The sequence below is a fragment of the Dipodomys spectabilis genome, unplaced genomic scaffold (genome assembly GCF_019054845.1).
Source record: "Dipodomys spectabilis isolate Male_0828 unplaced genomic scaffold, ASM1905484v1 ptg000551l, whole genome shotgun sequence".
Lineage (NCBI taxonomy): Eukaryota > Metazoa > Chordata > Mammalia > Rodentia > Heteromyidae > Dipodomys > Dipodomys spectabilis.
In genome coordinates this window covers 685,403-705,419 of record NW_024871228.1, presented here as the reverse complement: position 1 = coordinate 705,419, position 20,017 = coordinate 685,403, and the positions used below count along the sequence as shown (strand labels likewise).

The following is a 20,017-nucleotide window of genomic DNA, read 5'->3' as shown; positions in this document are numbered from 1 at the left end:
TAACACTATGAAAACAGGCAGTCATGTTTCCTTATCTCCTAATAAGAAGTTTCATCCACATCCTGAAAGGGACACATTTTTTTTCTGCTTTGAGAAACATAATTTTGTAGTACTGTCATAAAAATCAAATTTCCTTCACAGTATCAGACTTTGTCACAAAATTTGAAGCACCATTTCCCATGAGACTAATGGAAATCCACTGTCAGGTTCTGTGTGTTTTCCTCCCCAGCTTTCTGTGATGCACTGACCCCAGGGAAACAGATCCACTTTACTCAAAAGATTTACTCTAAACTAATAAATACCATCCTAGAATGGTCAAATGGAAAGCATTCTTTTATCCTTTTCCTGTTATTTTGTTTTTTCTCTCTACCTGATTCATAAAATCTATGATATACTTGATCATATTGGAATGATTTAAAAAAAACATTTTAAGATGAAATTGTGGGTTTGAAAAATGCAAATGTCTTACAATATCAGCTAAGATTATTTAAGTGATTAAAAGTTAGAATTTTATACAGCTTTATCATTAAACCAATTTATTTTACTACGTATGAACCCAGTTTGCGTCAAATAGTTACTCATTTTGGAAATCTTTTTACAAAACATAGTTTTACATCCACAAGTACTCCTTTGTTACAAAGTCCAAACTTCATTTTAATATCAAAGCTGAGATATTTGCTTTGTACTTGCTCTTACATTTCATTTTCAGCATCATTCTTCTTCCCATTTAATGAGCTGTGAGCTCCAGGAATCAATGACAATCCTCCAAGCAACAAACATGCTGTATGTATCAAACAGGTGTTGCTTGGTTTGGAAGTCTTTTGATAGTACCTTCACCAAGCTGTCAATAACTTCAGATCGCTTCAGGATGATAGAGATATGTAAGTAGCCAATTTATTTAAGAATTATGCAAGCTGGGCACTGGTGGCTCACAACTGTAATTCTAGCTATTCAGGAGGCTCATGGTTTGAAGCCATCCTGGGCAGGAATGTCCATGAAACTCTTAGGTCCAATTAACCACTAGAAAACCGGAAGTGGAGATGTGGCTCAAATGGTAGAGCTCTGAAAGATTAAAAAAAATAGAAGGAAGGAAAGAAGGAAGGGAGGGAGGGAAGGAGGGAGAGAGAAAGACAGGAAGGAAGGAAGGAAGGAAGGAAGGAAGGAAGGAAGGAAGGAAGGAAGGAAGGAAGGAAGGAAGGAAGGAAGGAAGAGGGAGGGAGGGAGGGAGGGAGGGACGGAGGGAGGGAGGGAGGGAGGGAGGGAGGGAGGGAGGAAAGGAAGGAAGGAGGAAAGGAAGGAAGGAAAGTAGATAAGTTAGAATTCAAATAATTTATAATTCTAAACATGTTTGAAATATACAGCTAGTACTTCAAAGCTTTCCTATTTACATTATACAGGTCAATATATTGTTAGAATATTCACATAATTTTTACTTTATCAACAAAAAGTAAACATCAGACATTTTTATTGACCCCCCCCAAACTGAATTTCTTCTTGGAAATTTTTATCTGGAATGAATTACAATTCATTATTTTACATTAGTATATTCTGCAACCTTGTAGAACTTCCTACTTTTAATGGATTTTTAATGACTCCCTTAAGTAACTTTATTAATAAGAACATGGTATTTGAAGCTAGAGATTATTTTACTTCTCCTTTCAGTGGAGATGAGGTTACTTTGATGTTAAATTATCAACAGAAGCCATCAGCATGTGTAATTTTTCTTTATTTCTTTTTTTGCATGTTTCTTCATTTTTTAAAATTTTATTCATTTATTTTTATTTTTAAATTGGGAAAATACAGTACAGAGGGGTTACAATCACATGGGCAAGGTAATGAGTGCATTTCTTATCAAGCTTTGTTGCCTCCTCCTTTGTTTCCCCTTTCCATCCCTTCCCTTCTCCTCCCCCTCCCCCAGCACCGCCTCCTGGCCAAAGTTGTATGTTAGGCCAAATGAAACTCAAGATAAGGATTCAACTGGTTTTTTTTTCTTTCTTGCGATTGTTTCTAATATATTTCTAAGTTATTCTTTTGTTGCTTTGTATGTCCCTCCCCCATGGTATAACCCGTTTTCACTGTATTTGATGTTGGTATAATTTGTGGAAGGGAAAAAACAAATTGTTTACCATTTTTCTTTATTTCTAATTGTCATGGAAACTATTTGGTCTTTCAACATCAAGTATAATTTGTGTGTGTATGTGTGTATTTTCATTCTCTTCTAAAATTGCATCTCATCAACTGAGTTACATTGAATTTAAACCTATGAAATTTTTATCATAAATGGTTTTTAGATTTTTCCCAAATATTTTTCTTATTGAAATAATAATGAATTGTATCCCTTTATTTTGTTGAAATAGTACATTGCTGGTTAAATACCTGAAAATGTTTAACCAACTTTGCATTGCTACCATGAAGCATATTCCTGTAGGGCTGTATAACCTTTTATTTATATACCAAGAGACATTTGTATGTTTATATCATTCAAGGGCAATACAAAATAATATAGACACAGTAGGTCATTAAGAAGAAGCATAGAAGAAACAGACATATTTTTATTAACAATTAAAGTGAACCACCTCAACATTTGTATAAAATAACTACTTTTCAGACTGTCCCTACTCTTTCTGCCAGTATCAGAATTCTGTTTCTTCACAGTCAATGTATACACATTCTTATTGAACAGTATTTGCACTCATGTTGTGGTAGAAAGTACTTTGGGAATATATTTTTGGCCTCTATCAAAATGATGTGACATGTTTTACAGCTCCCTTTAAGTAAGAAATTTGACTGCTAAAAGAAATCCTAATTTTTAAATTTTGGTTATCTGTATAAGTCCTACTCAGTTTACAAGTCATTTTGATTATCTATACATAACAAAGAACAAGTTAATAAGTCACATTAAAATTTTTAAGACTAAAATAATTAGATATATTTTAAATTATCTCACATTGGCTCAGCTGGATGCTGGAAAATCTGTTTAATTATTTATATGTCATATAGTATAAGTCTGTGAAGTTTACTTGCTTTTACAAAGAGATCTTTTTCAGAAACTATTAAGTAGGTTGTTTGTCAGAGTAATATGGTAAACAAAACACTTAAGCATATATGAAACTAGTTGATTTTGTTTGATAATTCTTTGAAATATACATGACATAGGACAATGTACTTTAAATCAGACTTCTTGTAAAATACATATCAAAACTTTCAATCATTCATGCCTGTTTGTATTGAAATAAAAAAACAGAAGCCATTGTTTAGCTAGAGGATATTCTAATGTTTAGCATGTGTTTTTGTCTGAAATGAAGGCCATTCATTAGACAATCAAGCAGAGTACATTAACAAAGCAATTTTTATCATGATTGTATTAAAATTGAATTTTTATTACTTCATTTGTATAACAGGTCACAATCAGCCAGATTATTTGCTGAGTCATAACGCAGCTCATATTTCCAAGAATGCTATTATTTTTTAATCTTAAGCATTTTATACAATTACTTCTGAGGACAATATAGTTTACATTATGTTCCTCTTTTTCTTCCATTAAAGGCGTTTGAAGTGCTGATCCTCTTCATCTTCTGCAGGCAAACGCTACTTCATAAAGACATGATTAGCTGGTTCTAGGTGTCCAGTTCCCACATATTGAACTTTGTCCACTGATTTCTTCCCTGATTGCCTGAAACACAGGTCACAGGAAATGATTTCCAAGCTTTCATTCTAGCTTTTATTGACTCCAATGAAAACCTGCTCAGAACATGAAGTTGCCACAATACACTTCATTCTTACCATTCTGCTTGGTTAAAAAATTCTTGGAATCCTCAAATATATGTGTGTTTGTGTGTGTATATGTGTGTGTGTATAATGTGTATGTATATGTTATGCATATATAATGTGTCTATGTATATATACATGCACATACAAACAAATCACATACTTTTTACTGTGAGAGATGGATAAGCTGAGACTTTAATTTCTAATAATAACTTTAATATACTCACAAATATTATCTATGCTGAAAATTGTATTTTAAATCACAAGCATGAACTCCAATGATTTTAATAAGGAATATCACCTCATGGTTTTCAATAGATTCACATTCCTTGAGCTTCCTCTGCTCTTATAAGAAGCGGGTAAAATATTAACTAAAAAGGAAAACCCTCCAATCCATTGTACTCCTTAATATGACAGAGAAAAGAAAGCTTTAACAGGGTATGCTCATGGACTATTGTTAGAGGTACTTGCTAAGAAATAGAAGAGTAATGCTTTATAGAACTTAGAAAGATAAGAGAGAGGTGAATTACATATGGTGAGTTTGGGAAGACATCTATAAAGTTAGTCTCAAAGTGAACAATGCAAAATTTGTAAAGTTATCACAAAATCACTTATTCTAAATGATCGTACAATTATTAACTTAAAGTTATTCATTATAATCTCAGCAAGAGTACCATGTGTTCAAACAGTTCAAAATCAGCCTTAGCATCTGCTTTCATTGTGATGTTGGCTTAGTTATTCATGAATTCTTTCACTCACTGAGATATGTGATTTAAGTAAAATAACTGCAAAGCATTTTACCAGTGAACTATTTGTACCAAACAAGGTAGAATTCCATCCAGCCTTTCTGACTTTCCAATCTAATTAGAAAAACCCACGAACTGATAATTGTTTAGATATATCAGGCAAACATTTTTTTTTAATCTAACAACATAAAATGACTGGACATAGTCTAAGACAATGTTGTGTGAAGTAGAGAAAGTAGCATTAAAACCAGACTCAATTAAAAGTGCTCTTGACTACAAGAAAATGCATAAAGACTAACAAGGAATGGAAACTAGAGGGAGTATAAGAATATACCAGAATGACAGGAGTCTTTCTCAGAATTCTCAGAACAGAAAAAAAAATGGAGAAGTAGATATGAGCCAGTTAAATCCTTAGAGAACTAAGTAATTATTTTAGGCATGAACTTTGAAGCACAGTAAATTGCCTCAGGATTTTATAAGTGTATAAGTGACATAAACTGTCAGATTTTTTTAAGAACATTTTTAGTCTGTGTAGAAATTTAATTGGTTTATCGTGTTATAATTATGCAAAATCCAGCTAGATGCATAGCATAGCTACACCAACAAGAACTTTTACTGTCTTAGAAAAGTTGTCATTAAAGGAATATGCAACATGCAGTAAGGACAGGCTTACTAGATGTTTAGATGTACCATTAAATGATAATTTAACAGTTGTAAGTGCTAAGTATTGGCATAGTAGATTTTCTGGTTGGTTGTAACACAGAATGCATGGAAACTACAGGATCATTCATTTAAGCAACTGAAAATGTGGCTATTAATTTGCTCAATATTGTAATCAGATGTTTGGTAAGTATCCTTATAGATTTATTTTTTGTTAATTCTTCTTGAGGCTAACTGATTATCTGATGCCTCTTGCAATAACCAATCTTTTTCTCCCACTGGATTTATTGGGTCTCCTTCATCTGTAATCCAGCTTTCCCAATGGTAGATTTGAAACAAAAAGAAAAGCAAAAGACAAGATATAATATATATATATATATATATATATATATGTTTTTGAATGTCCAAATTTTGTAAGCTCAACTAATATGAATTGAAGGTAATCTATGAAAATGCAAGTAAGACTAGAAATAAATTCTCATATTATCTGGGCATCTTTGACTATCATGTACTGAAGCTCTCTATTTCAGTCAATGATTTGAATATTATATTTGCATACATATAGAAGCCATTTTAATAGCCTTTTGTTTTTATTGTTAAAGGTAAAAGTTTTTTAAATTGTTATTGTTATTATATTATAATATAATAAGGTTATATATTAGATATTCCAGTTACATATGTCAAGTCCCTAATGCTCTCCCATTTTTTCTCTCCAATCCCCATCCAGAAGTTGTATAGTTCATTTCCAATGCAGGGTCTAGTGAGTACCCTTACTACATTTATTTACCATTGTTACTCCATTTACATGTTACTCCTCTTACATTCCCAAAGATACATAAACGAACAAAGTGAAAAAAAAAAAGAAAAGAAATTTGCCCATTGTCACTCCATTTCTGTGCTCCTCTTACACTCCCAAAGACACATAAATGAACAATCTGAAAAAAAGAAATCAAAAACAAAAGAGAAACTCATTTTGACTTATATTAATTCTTATCAATGAAGTGTAATTTCTTTAATCAATTGCTGGCAGTTTCAAAATAGCACTTTTTTATATTCCTTCTCTATACTAAGTGGTGCATTAAAGTTAAAGGATACTGTTTTATACTTGTTATATAGCATCATCCTTGATCTTGGCAAATCAATACTATTCTAATGTAGTAAAAATATGTTGTACTTTAGCCTAGAATCTTGAAGTAATGATAGGAAAAGGAACTGAAGTTGCTCCTGTGAATGCAAAGTAGACCATTCGTAGTGACAGGTCAGCATCTACCAGGATCTGGGTTGAATTCTTAACAGTCACACAGAGTCATTTCAAAAAATATGATGACATACTCTTTCTTCTAAAGGACAAGTAATGACAAAAATGAATAAGTGAATAATTGATACATCCCAATATTCAAATTAATGCATACTCCTTAATTTGTGGAGTTTATTTGCATGCTCCTAGGTAAGTTTACGCAAATATATGTATGAATATGTGTAACTGTGTTTAAACTACCCATTCCATATTTCTCTCAGATGACTCAATTTCTTTTCTTTCAATTAAAATTACACCCATAAGAGGACAAAAAGTTGATCTGTAACCACCAGCATTTGAGATTGTAGGAACAAGTATGGAGGCAATTCACAGTGCAACTGCTTTTACTTGTAGGAGAAGAGAATTCATCTGCCACTTCATTTATTTCCTCATAACTCATGGGTAATTAATTGGTCTGGAAGAACTCCCATTATACTTCTTTTGGTCATAAAAGAAATGATATTTCAAATCTTTCATTTCGTATTGATCAGCCTTTTTCATAAATTAATATGGCCTTCTCAACACAACTGGTCTAACCTTTAGAATGGATTTTGCATCTCCTTGTTTGATACAAAATGCTTTGATATTCCTTGTGAAAAGAACAAGTATATTAGTATATTAGTATATTCCAATCCTTCAAAATATTTTCTCAAATATTGTCCATATCTCTCCAAAATAGCTTTAATTATTTTTTAAAAAGAATATTTCTAGTTTGTTGAAAAGCAAAATAAAATGTTTTGACATTTTCTTCTCTCCTTAATGAGATAATCAAATCAATATTTGCAATGCTCAATAAAATCAGTCTGCATATATTACAAAAGAGTAGTGTAATTATAATTTGGTTTTGTGAAAAGATAGCTAATTTTAGCTACAGCTCTCATCTCCACATCAATATATTACTTAGCTAGCCTGTAATTCAAGTAAGAACAAAGTAATTTCAGATGAACTTTCTCCAGTTTAAGGGATAAATTACAATAGAAATGGCAAACATTAATAACTTCCAGTGGTTTCTGACTATTACAAACAACACTATGTATTAGATATTATAACCAACTACAGAAGCAGCAAGGTAAATCTCAAAAGAGAGGAGAGTCCCAGTGTGTTCCTTTGTGGTCCTCTCTTCAGGAGTAAAGTTTTAGAAATTGATCAAAACTCACAGTAACAACAATCATAATGGGTTCAGTAAATTTTCAGTAATATATATATATATATATATATATATATATATATATATATATATGTCTGGTATTTTATTTCAATGATGTACAGTTTACATTTGATGTTTATTGTATGTCTCTCATAGATCACCAAACAAATCTGCTCGTGAAAACACTCAGGGTTGAGAGTTTTCACTCTGTTCCGGAAGAATCTCTAATCATCACTACGAACAATAAATGTGGAAAAATCACCAACTGCATTTCAAGAATTCAGTCCTTAAGGAAGTCACATCATTGCTGATCATACCTAGTCAGTCAAAATGAGTCCAGAAAAATTCAGCCAAAGAAATTAAATGTATATAAATATTTGGGCAGTAATAGAGTTTGAACTCAGAACTTTACATCTTTTTGTTGTTGTTATTGTGGTTTACTATTTAAGAGTTTTTGGCTATTTCAGAGTTTTTGTTTTATTTAGACTTATGGTTAGCTAGGGTTTATTGTTAGGAAGGACAACTGTTCTACCTGCAGCCATCTACATAGTTGAGAGGCTGTCGGAGCAAATCACACAGCACACTCACAGAGGTTCAGTCTTTTAAACTTCCTTACTGAAGCTGGCCTGGAACCATGATTGTCTAGATTTTTTTTTACCTCCTGCACAGATGGTTTGAAGATCTAAATGGCTTTGCTCTAGGTCAACATTTCTTCAAAAACTACATTAAATTGTAACCATGGTGCTACTTTTTACAAAGGAAAATAAACAGATTTTATATTCATAAATATGATGCATCCAAATATAAAGAACTCTATCTATGGTTGCTGAAATTCAAATACCTATAAATCAAAAGGTAGAGTTCCCCACACAGCAAGTAAAAGCTGATGAAACAGGAAGATTATACCTCCATGGAAAAAGAAGAGTACTGATGTCCCAGAGATTTTGGTTCACAGCAGTTTCATAAGGGAAGGGTAATCACAGAGGTATTCACTCTCTGGTGGTGAGCAGGATACATTTTTGTTCAGAGGCCCAAAAGATCTGTTCGGAAGAGAGGTCTAAATCTATGACACTTTACTGTCATAAATTCTATGTTTCCACTGTGCCCATTGTCACAGATGAAGTGGAAAGTGTTTACTATCAACAAGTGAGCAATATTTGTATCTCACAAGATCACTTGAAGGTTCATCTCCATTCTGTATATGGACAACTGCATTTTTATAGCTATAGTAACATAGTTGCTGTGTACCCAGATCTCCTGTTCTCCTGGTGGTTTACTTCTGTATATGCATGGCAAGATTTGTACGTTTTTGCTTTTCAGGTATATGGAACAATAGACTCATGGAACTTTTTTTTTCTTTTGTTGACCGTGGGACTTGAACTCTGGGCCCGGGCACTTTCTCTGTGTTCTTCAGCTCAAGGTGAGCGCTCTACCACTTGAGCCATAGCACCACTTCCAGGTTTCTAGTGGTTTATTGGAGATAAGAGACTCACCGAGTTTCCTGCCTGGGCTGGCTTTGAACCATGATCCTCAGACCTCAGCCTCCTGAGTAGCTGGGATTACAGACCTGAGCCATCGGTGCCTGGTTGGCACAAATTTTTTGATGCGGTTGTTTGCACAATTTTTTTGTTTTTGCCCAAATGTTTCGATGGAGAATGTAAAAATAAATCATCCTTTAATATCAAACCTTAACCAATTTTTTCAACCAATAAGTTTATTTGTTGACATTTATTTTTTAAAAGTTTGAGTTAAATAATTCCTAGTTATCAAAAGTATCTCTTCATTTTGTAGTTGAAAATAACTAATTCTCTGAACATTTAGACTCCGTTTATTAGTTAAAGGTATGTTTGCTTCAAATTTCATCTATTTTTTTAAATTTAGCAACCAACAAGGTAGTGACTTAAATAGTAAAGAAAAGGTGGCCTAGGACTATGTGACTGAGTATAAACTGAAATAGAATCAGTTTTCCAAGTGGTCAGCACTGAAGAAATGACAAATAATATGTGTGTGTGAATAAATACATGCACACAAACATATACATGCATGCACCATAAAAGTATGTCATTCGTAGGACAACATAGAACTGAGATCATTAGATTTTCAGTGATTTCCTGAAGCTCAAAAGCCAAGTTTCATGTATTTTTACTATTTATGAAATTTCTACCTAATCTAATGATGATAATGTTTATGATAATACCATATAAGCATAAAAGATGTTTGTTTGTTGGGAGGGTGAATAACAATGAAGTATATTTTAGACATGTGCATATACACATATTTATATGAACTCCTATTTATTTGTAAATATATATATAAATATATAATTTATGTGTATATAAATATGTATAGGAATAAATATTTATAAATTCATATATATATGTATATATGAAGTCAGAACAATAAAATCCACCTAAACTCTGTTGGAGAAAGTAAATTGAAGAAGACAAGGGATATAATAGAAAAGGTAAGTTATTTCAAACCATGTTGTGAACATTTATAAAACCCCTCAGAGTATTAATACATACTAATTCAAAATTGAATTTAAATATAAAAAATAAACTACAAAAATCTAAAATCACTGAGAACAGATAATTGTAGGGTTATATGTTCAATAAATTACAAGAAAAACAAAGACATTTTGCCTTTCTACATGCTATCAGTTATACTCAGAAGGGATGGATAGACAAGCAATATTTAGAAAATTCAGAATTTAAATGGCATGAACTTGTGTAGGATAGGACTAACACCTGAGCTATTTGCTTTAGGAGTTCATAATTATGGTAATATACTAAGAACTGTGGAGCTGCAACTTTTTGTAAGCGTACAAGTGTTTGTGAGCCAGTACCAAGGGCTGAACTCAGAGCCTCATATTCTTACTTATCGTTTTTTTCTGCTATATTTTGAGTGGTTATTTTTATTGCTATTGTAAATATGTGATATACAGAGGGATGACAATCACATAAGTCAGTAATGAGTATATTTCTTTTTGAACAGTGTCTCCTCTTTCCTCATTTTCTCCCAGTTTTTTTCCTTAATTTACAACTCTACCATTTGAGCACTTTACTTTGGTGTTTGATTGGAATAAGGGTCTCTAGGATTTGTCTTTTCTGTGCTGGCTTCCAATTGGGATCTTCAGATCTCAAACTCCAGTACATCTAGAACTGGTCATGAACCACCCCTGCCCAGGAACTGTACATTTTTATTTATCTCTCTTGATGAAAATTATCATCTAAGTACAGCAGACACAGAAAATAACTTTAAGTACACTGATTTGCAAAATAATTTACCTGCAGTGCTGAAAAAATGTCTCAGTGGTAGAGTGCTTGCCTCGCATGTATGAAGACCTGGGTTCAGTTCCTCAGCACCACATAAGCAGAAAAAGCCAGAAGTGACACTGTGGCTCAAGTGGTAGAGCGCTAGCCTTGAGCTGAAGGATTGAGGGACAGCATCCTGGACCAGAGTTCAGGCCCCACCTGACAAAAACAACAAATAAACCAAAAAAACCTGCTAAATCTATTCAGGTTGCTGAAAAACTATACTATTACAGAAAGGAGAAAACACAAATTTGTAGTGAGCACTCAGGAATTTGGCTGAGTTTTCCAGCAATAGTATATAATACCTGGTTGAACTTGGCAAAGTTCAAAATCTATTTTGTCTTCTCAGTTGCACAAATAATTAGGGAATAATTTGAATTATACCAATTGTTTGGTTGTTATGAAGAATCAATAATTAGAGATATGAAAATTTCCTTGATCTGTGACTTAATATTGTAATTCAGATTATGTAGTTAATTAATACCTGAATTGTCTGCTCTTGAGCTTTTTTCCCCTTTAAAATGCAACCACCATTTCTCTAATACAAACTCCTGTCAGCTTCCTCAAGGGCTCTGTGAAATTTAGTTATATTCTCAAAATCATAAATCATCTGTCAAGATTAGCATGTCTAGGCAAACAATCTATTACAAAGAGATTAAATTTTAATTTTTAGGAGAATAAATACTATCCAAGAGAAAGAATACCCTTGTTAAATGAAAATACATCTACACATAGGCACTTATAATTGCATTTAGGACAAGATTTGACTTTTGAATGTAAAAAGATAAAGTGCCAAACAACAGAGATATGTTCAGTATTTTCTTTGTATAGTGTCAATGTGTATGTTTATATGTAACTCTTACTATTTAATGAAAATAAATTTTTAATTGCTTGACATCAGGAAATGTTATGCTTTGCTCTAACTTAGGTTAAAAGTATCCTAAATGAAGCCAAATGATTACCAATTGGTTGTCTGTTTCTGAAGTTTTATAGCCTTAGTATTCAGAGTATTAAACTCATTGTGACACAATTGAATGGATAAAGCAATCAGAAACACATATCTGTTTAATTAAAATATATTTTATTTTATATTAAATTTCAGTCTATTAATTTAACATATTTTCTTCTGTGTAATCAGTTGCTTACCAACATGCATATAACAACATAAACAAGCTAGTGTTTGGGGATAATGTAGTTAAAACTTAAAATGGCCATCAGATGGCGATGCATCCCCTTACATGAGCTTACCAGACTTACTAGAGTTTATCTCTTGAACAATACAAAATTAATTTTGATAGGCTGAATCATATTTGTTATTGAATATGTCAGCAGATAAATGTTTTTGTCATTATTTTATTCTGTAAATGTCTCACTGCCCAATAAATATTTCAAAATATATTTTTATTAAATGCTTCAAAATATTTTCAAAAATCAGGAAGCACTCATTTTATAATTTCTTTAGGAAAATGTACCTTTCAAAATATTAGTTACGCATATAAAGGTCAGTTGAGGAAATTCGATTTAATTAGGAACAGTTCAGATAGTTTTAAAAGGTACTTAATTCCCAAGAGCTCACACTACAGTGGAAAAAAGAAAAGAACATATTTATAATATAATTTCATAAGACATTGGAGCAGAGAGCTTTGAGCAGAGAACAAAAGTGTAGTTGGATTGCAAAAAAACTGATAGAAAAATATCTTCATAGAAAATGTATTGGTTTAGTTGCATTAGAAATAAAGTCAATATTTTCCCAACTGTGAGATAGAGAAATGTTACTTAAGGGAGATCAGTGTAAGGAAAAATAAGTAAGGAATGTAAAAAATATTCTTGGATTTTAGGAAACTGATTATCTGCGTGACCACAGTGTAAGAGTAACATCAGAGTGAAGAGAGAAAAAAAGTGAAGCACATAGGTTATGATTCATAAAGCCATGAGAATACAGAATTTTCTGAACTTATTATAAGGTAAAATGAGAACCAGTGAATATTATAAAGCAATGAGAAATTAATTAGGACCAGGTGGCAATGGCTTGTGCTTATATTCCTAGCTACTCAAGAGGCTGAGAATCACAGGTCAAAACAGTGAGTAGTTGAATCCATGCACCTCTTATCTCCATGAAACCAGAAAAAGGATGTTAAGGGAAGCGTGGCTTAAATGATCCACCAAGTGAAGTAAGAGTGTGAGGTCCTGAGTTCAAGCCACAGTATTAACATTCAAAATATGGTTTGCTAAACAGCTGTGCAATCAGAGGTCATTTCGGGAGCCTGGAAAACATCAATGAAAGCCTCAATCAAACTATAGGAGGGGAGCTGAAATGAAAGGAAGAGACAGAAACATATGTGCATGAATCCTTACCTCTGTGTTGTACTTTGAAGTATGAATGGAGATCAAACCTCCATATGCTCATATTTTTTTCAAATTAGTTCTCAAAAACCATGTGGCTTATTACACAGGAGCAGCAACAAGAGCATTTCCTTAGTGGAGTGGACAGAATCCTTGCTGACTATATGTACAACCACCACATGATTTAAATGAGGGAGAAGAATAAAGTATTTCTTTTTTTTCAATTCAAGGTTTTATTTTAATAAGTTTTTTATTGTAGAAATACTGTACAGAGGGGTTACAGTTGCATGAGCAAAGTCATGAGTACATTTCTTATCAAGCATTGTTGCCCCCTCTTTTGTTTTTCCCCTACCATCCCTTCCCTCTCACCTCCACAACTACACTCCCCCCACACACCTAAATTGTAAAGTTCGTTTTTCAACCTAGTGTCTTGTACATCTCATTGTTACAATGGTTCAACCTGTATCCCTATTTAAATATTTTGTTTTTTCCCTTCCCCTCCCCAAATTATACCGACATCAAATACAGTGAAAACAGGATATACCGTGAGGGAGGGACATACAAAGCAACAAAAAAAAAAAAATCACATGGTACCTTATAAATACATTAGAAACAATAGCAAGCAAGCAAGAAACAAACAAAAAAAAACTTGTGTCCCTGTCTTGGGGTTCATTTCGCTTAACTTCATCTCATATGTACATAGCTATTGACATTTTCTACTTCTGAGACCTTTATATTTGATAAGACTCAAAGCACCTGTTACCCATGTACAGGTAAGACACTGAGACCTAAATAGGAGGTGAATAATTTTAAGTTGGATAAAGGGAGTAAATATACTTATTTGAGATTTGATGTAGTTACCTTCTGAAGTAGCGTTACATTTCCATAGGTACCTGAAGTCATGTGAACCAGACTGAAACTTAAAGATATGTAAGGTACAGAAAAGATTTGACACTCAAATTAAAAAGAAAAAAAAGTAACTTTTTAGAATGAAATAAAAAGAGCCATAAAGAAAAAGAGCCATAAAGAAAATGTGTACATATACAGACATTCTTACACAGAATAATACAATATTACCAATAGCTAATATGTAGTAAGGGCTTATCTGGTATCAAATATTTGGTTAGATGCTTTGAATTCATTAGTTTTCTTTACTTTCCCAAACAATTTTAGAAAGCAGAACTAGAATGGGCGCCGATGGCACACGCCTGTAATCCTAGCTACTCAGGAGGCTGAGATCTGAGGATGGCAGTTCAAAGCCAGCCTGGGCAGTTAAGTCCATGAGACTCTTATCTCGAATTAACCACCAGAAATCCAGAAGTGGCACTATGGCTCAAGTGGTAGAGCACTCTCTTTGAGCAGAAAAGCTGAAGGACAGTGCCCAGGACCAGAGTTCAAGACCCATTACCCGGAAGAAAAAAAACATAACTGGGATGATTCCAATTTTATTTTATTTTTTAGTAAAATACACATAAAGAAGTGACCAACTTAGTCATCCTTTAGTAACTGACCAACCTTAGGGAGATGGGACAATGTCCAATCCTAAACTTGGATCATATAAATCTATTATTTGTTCTTTTCTTTCCCAGATTTTACTGTCTTGTAACATGGATGTCAAAATCTCCTTGAACTTGAGACTCTCCTGTCTCAGCCTCAGGAGAATGGGGTTATAGAAAAGTATCAGTGCTCACATTTTTAATGTACATAGTTCAACACAGTAAACACTGGGAAAGGCGATCATAGTTCAACCACAATATTCTGTGTTTGGTCATTGAAGTTATTCCAGGATGAGAGTCTCTTTATTCTGAGTTTAGATTAAAGCAAGAACTAATTAGTGTGGGGAGGGGTTGTCACTACATGTTGGTCAGGACCCCAGGACGAATTTAGCTAAAGGAAGAAGCTTTGGAAAGCATAACAGGACTCTGATCTTGACACTGGGCATCTTTCCAAAATAAAATTAAGTTTTTAAAAATGAAAACTTTCAGCCAAAAAAGAGAAAATGTTGATGTATCTGGGCACTCCTCTATGTCACTGATTCAGGAAAAAAATATGTGAAATAAATACTGATGATGAGTGCTTCTCATGGAACGTGTAAAACAGTCTTCTTGAAACGCTAAGCTCTGCCTCTCAAGCTTTATGTAGCAAAGTTGTCCCTAAAGGCAAAAAATATGCCAAATTTGGGATTGGAAGAAATGTCCTAGTGGTGTCATTATCTTCTTGTATTTGGAAACCAAATAGTAATTGAACACACACATGAAACTTAAGTTCAGTATGTATAACGTAGTGACCAGAGAACAGCAATGAAAATAAGAAATGAATATGCCTAAAATACTTATTTTTTAAAAATTATTAACTAAATTTTTATTATGGCTAAAGATGGCGACCAGTGATTATGGGTTAATCTTGCCTATGCACTTCAATACTGTGGCATCTAAGTATGTACTAATTAAATTTAAATTCACCTCTATTAACTACATTTAAATAAATTAAATGCACAGTAGTTCAGCCACAACAGTCACATCTCAAGGGTCCAAGGAAGGTAACAATTGCTGTACTTCCTACTTCAGTAAGAGAATCTCTTCCTTAACCTAGGCTGGCCTTACATTCTTCTCACCTCGATTAAACTTGACAGTTTTCTCCTCCTCTTTCTTTCCTTTAGGCTCTTACTCTGCTTTATTAGAACATTTTTAAAAAATTGTAATTGTAATTTTTTCCTCTTCCCCTTTGAGATATATGTAAATGTATTCCAGAACTTCTAGCCAGTTTTATAACCCAACAATGACTTCTTCAGAAAGCTTGGAGCCATCTTTTTGAAGTGTAAATATTAAGAAAAATAGTCTTCTGTTCATTCCTTTATAATTCTGTGGTAGGAGGTAGAAGCCTAACTTCATTGTGTACCTCCTTCCTATTACTGTAAAAATATAGGAAAGTTCCACTTTATAATTATGATGTACAATTATACATGTAATTATAAGTATAATGGTATTAATATAATCATATATCATATAATATATATAATATACACTTATATATTTTTATACATTTATATAATTTTATATTCTATGGGAAAAACAAGTTACTTAATATTTGAAAATTTTCATTATCGCATAATAATTTTACACATTTATAAGGTACAGTGTGATATTTCACAAAAGAATTTGAAGGTAGAAATGTTATTTACCCTGCTTTGGTCAAAATTTATATGCATGTCTTGAACTGTCTGTGCTCTTCTTAAAACTTGATATTCAAACACTGACATTGACTTCCATTTTTTTTAAGCTCTGATATGTTGTTAATTTAATATCATTTGTAGAATTTGAAAGAGAATATAAAATATTTCTACATTCAGTCAGTCATCTAAATCTGTGGGTTTCTCATTTGTAGATTCAGCCACTGATGTGTGAAAATATTTTGGAAAAAAATTGTCTGTACTCAGTAGGTACAGACTTTTATTTATCATTATCCTCTGATTCATACAGTAGAGCAACTACCAAGACAGTTGTTGTCTTTGATATTATAGATGAACTAAGCAATCTAGAAATTTATACTTTATTGCATTAGATAGAGATTATTAGATTACAGATATATGGCAATATCCATAAATATCTATAAATCTATCTATAGTTAGATATATGAAAATTATCTACTCATCTATAGAAGAGACTTGAGCATCCATGTTTTTGGCTTTGGTGGAATCCAGAACCCATTGCTTGAAGGTGTCAAGGCAACACTATGTTTCATGACCAAGGTGAGATAATATTCATTAAAAAGATGAAAGTTTAAACAAAGTTTAACTAAGGATGGAAGGGTAGTGATGTGACTATAATTGTACGAGAGAGAATATTTCTCACATTTAATTTAAAGTAGACAATGCGTCTTTCTCATTATAAGTCATATTCCAGCAATTTTCCTGATTTGTGTTGTCTACTAAAGCAATGTAGAAATTTGGACTGAAGATCTAAATCATTGACCAGAGAAGTAAATGTTCCCTTACATTTTGTTTGGTGTCCTACAAATGAAACATACGCAAGCATAGACAAACATGTCAATATGACCACGGAACTGTGTTTGCTTAGGCCAATCTAAAGTACATTTAAAGATTCTTGGTGTGAATCACACTCTAATTAAATGGTATTATGAGATAAACATCATGTAGATGTAAACTCTGGCATCTTTGCTGTTACATGAAAGGCATTTATCTCTGAAAGACAAGGATATGTTTATTGTGAGAAACAAATACAATGAAATGAGTTGAGTATAATAAAATTACAATATGTCCAAATACTGTAATTCTGCAGGCATATATAATAATACAGATTTACTCTGATAAAAGGTCCCAAGCCATATTCTTTATTGTGATTGGATTTGAAGTGACTTTCTTTTTTTCTTCTTTTTTTAATGTTTTTTATTGTGAGATTACTCTACAGAGGAGGGGTTATAGCTACATGAGCAAGGTAATGAGTACATTTCTTATCAAGCTTTGTTGTCCCCTTCTTTGTTTTTCCCCTACCATCCCTTTCCTCCCATCTCCACAACTACATTCCCCCTTCCTCCCCCGGCCCCCTGCCTAAATTGTAAAGTTCGTTTTTTGACATAGCATTGTATATATCTCATTGTTACAATGGGTCAACCTGTATCCCTGTTTAAACAATTTGTTTTTTCCTTTCCCCTCCCCAAATTATACCAACATCTAATACAGTGAAAACAGGGGTTATACTGTGGGGGAGGGACATACAAAGCAACAAAAAAACTCAGGTGGTACCTTATAAATATGTTAGGAGCAATAGCAAGACAGAAAAAAATCTCACTGTGTCTTTATCTTGGGCCATGTGTTAGGAAATGGAAAGACTTGGAAAAAATTAAATTCAGTGAAGTAAGCCAGGCACAAAGAAACACAGGTCCCATGGTTTCCCTCATTTGCAATAACTAGTATATGTTTGAGACAAGCAGAAAAGGTTGGATAAGATGACGTTAAGCTCAATGAACCCCAAGATAAGGACACAAGTGTTTATTTTTGTTGTTTGTTTTGTTTTGTTTTTGTAGGCCTTGAACACTGGCCCTGGTCATTATTCCTAAGCTCTTCAGCCCAGGGCATGTGCTCTACCACTTGAACCACAGTATCACTTGGGGTTTTCTGGTGGTTAATTGAAGATAAGAGTCTCACGGATTTTCCTGCCCGGGCTGTGATCCTCTGACTCTTGAATAGCTAGAATTACAGGCATGAGCCACTGGTGACCTGCTGAAGTGACTTTTTAACAACATAATTTTCAAATCCTTCAAGAATATAACAGTATTATTAATTCAGATAATGGTTTAAGTATAAATGAATCCAAAATATTAGGCAAAATATATCTTGATGAAATCAACGAAGTAATTCAGAGCTCCATCAAGAAGAAACTCTAGTAATTTTAACGTTCAATATGGACTTAAATGATTAAAATGAAATTGACTTGTGCACTAAGATTGAGTACAAAACCAGGCAACCAAGCTATCTTTAGAAAACCTATCTAGAAAACCTTCAGTTTTAGGAAGTAAAAACAATTTAAATGTGTGTAATACATTTAGTTTGCAAACATAATTTTCTAGAATTCCACCAGAGGATATGTAAAAAGTATGCTAAAAATATAGCATTGATAATCTCTGTTTAGTGCACTAAGGTTTCAATCGAAAGGCAGTCTTAATTTGAATCAACATCTAATTACCTCATTTAATTACTCTGTGCCAGCGTAATTGATTTTCTAGTTAGAAACTGAAAACTGCCTACAATGGGGGAAAAACATAAAGTAATTTTAGTCCACCAAATTAGGAGTTTGGCAAAGACTTCATTTAAATTTGTAGGATATATCAAGTTATATACATACTATTAGAACTATTATTTCAGCATCACATTACAAGGTCATCTGAACACAAGTATAGTGAAATTTAGTCAAAGATGCTCATGGTGCTGACACAAATCCTACAATACAGAAGTATCCTGGTAGAAGCACACATAATATTTAGATTGTGATTTGTTTAAAAACATAAACTAGCCAGGCACCAATGCTCACACCTGTAATCCTAACTACTCAGGAGGCTGAGATCTGAGGACTGAGGTTCAAAGCTAACCCAGGTAGGAAAGTCCGTGAGACTCTTATCTCCAATAAACCACTCAGAAAAGGGGAAGTGATGTTATAGCTCAAGTGGTAGCTGAAGAGCTGAATGACAGTTCCCAAGCTCAGAGTTCAAGTCCCATGACCAACAAAAAATAAGAATAAAAACAAAAGCATAAACCACCGTTACTAGAGAAACCATTCATAATGAATTATATGGTGTATCTTTTCAGCAGAGTGAATTTTCAGCACAGACATATGTAATATGACCATAAAGAGACATGGAGGTAGTTGCATCTATTTTTTCTGCAATTAATCAAATAGGATTAGAATATATTCTCTTGTAATTCTTGGTTGTCTGCAGGTATCAACTAAATATCTGCTCAAATAAAAATTAATTCTTGCCAACCTCAACCCATGCTCAAATACTTTATATTAGCAGAGGATCTTTTGCTAGAGTCCTTTGCTTCCCACAAATTCTCATGACATGGGCAAAGCCTCATCTGTGCCGTATTTTAAGGATACAACTTGCTCCTGTTAAAACTTGAAAACATGTTCAGGCATTGGTGGCTCATTCTTGTAATGTTAGCTATTCAGAAGACTGAGATCTGAGAACTGTGGTCCAAAGACATCCTGGGTAGGTTAATCCTTGA

General features: G+C 33.1%; 1 long non-coding RNA gene across 1 annotated transcript; it reads right to left on the bottom strand.

Moving 5' to 3' along the window:
- Positions 1 to 2,532: 2,532 nt before the first annotated feature.
- Positions 2,533 to 10,993, bottom strand: LOC122099976. The gene is made up of 2 exons (XR_006146058.1): positions 10,906 to 10,993; positions 2,533 to 3,673 (listed from the first exon to the last, which is right to left on the bottom strand). It is a non-coding gene; the product is annotated as an uncharacterized LOC122099976 (long non-coding RNA).
- Between the last annotated feature and the right edge of the window lie 9,024 nt (positions 10,994 to 20,017).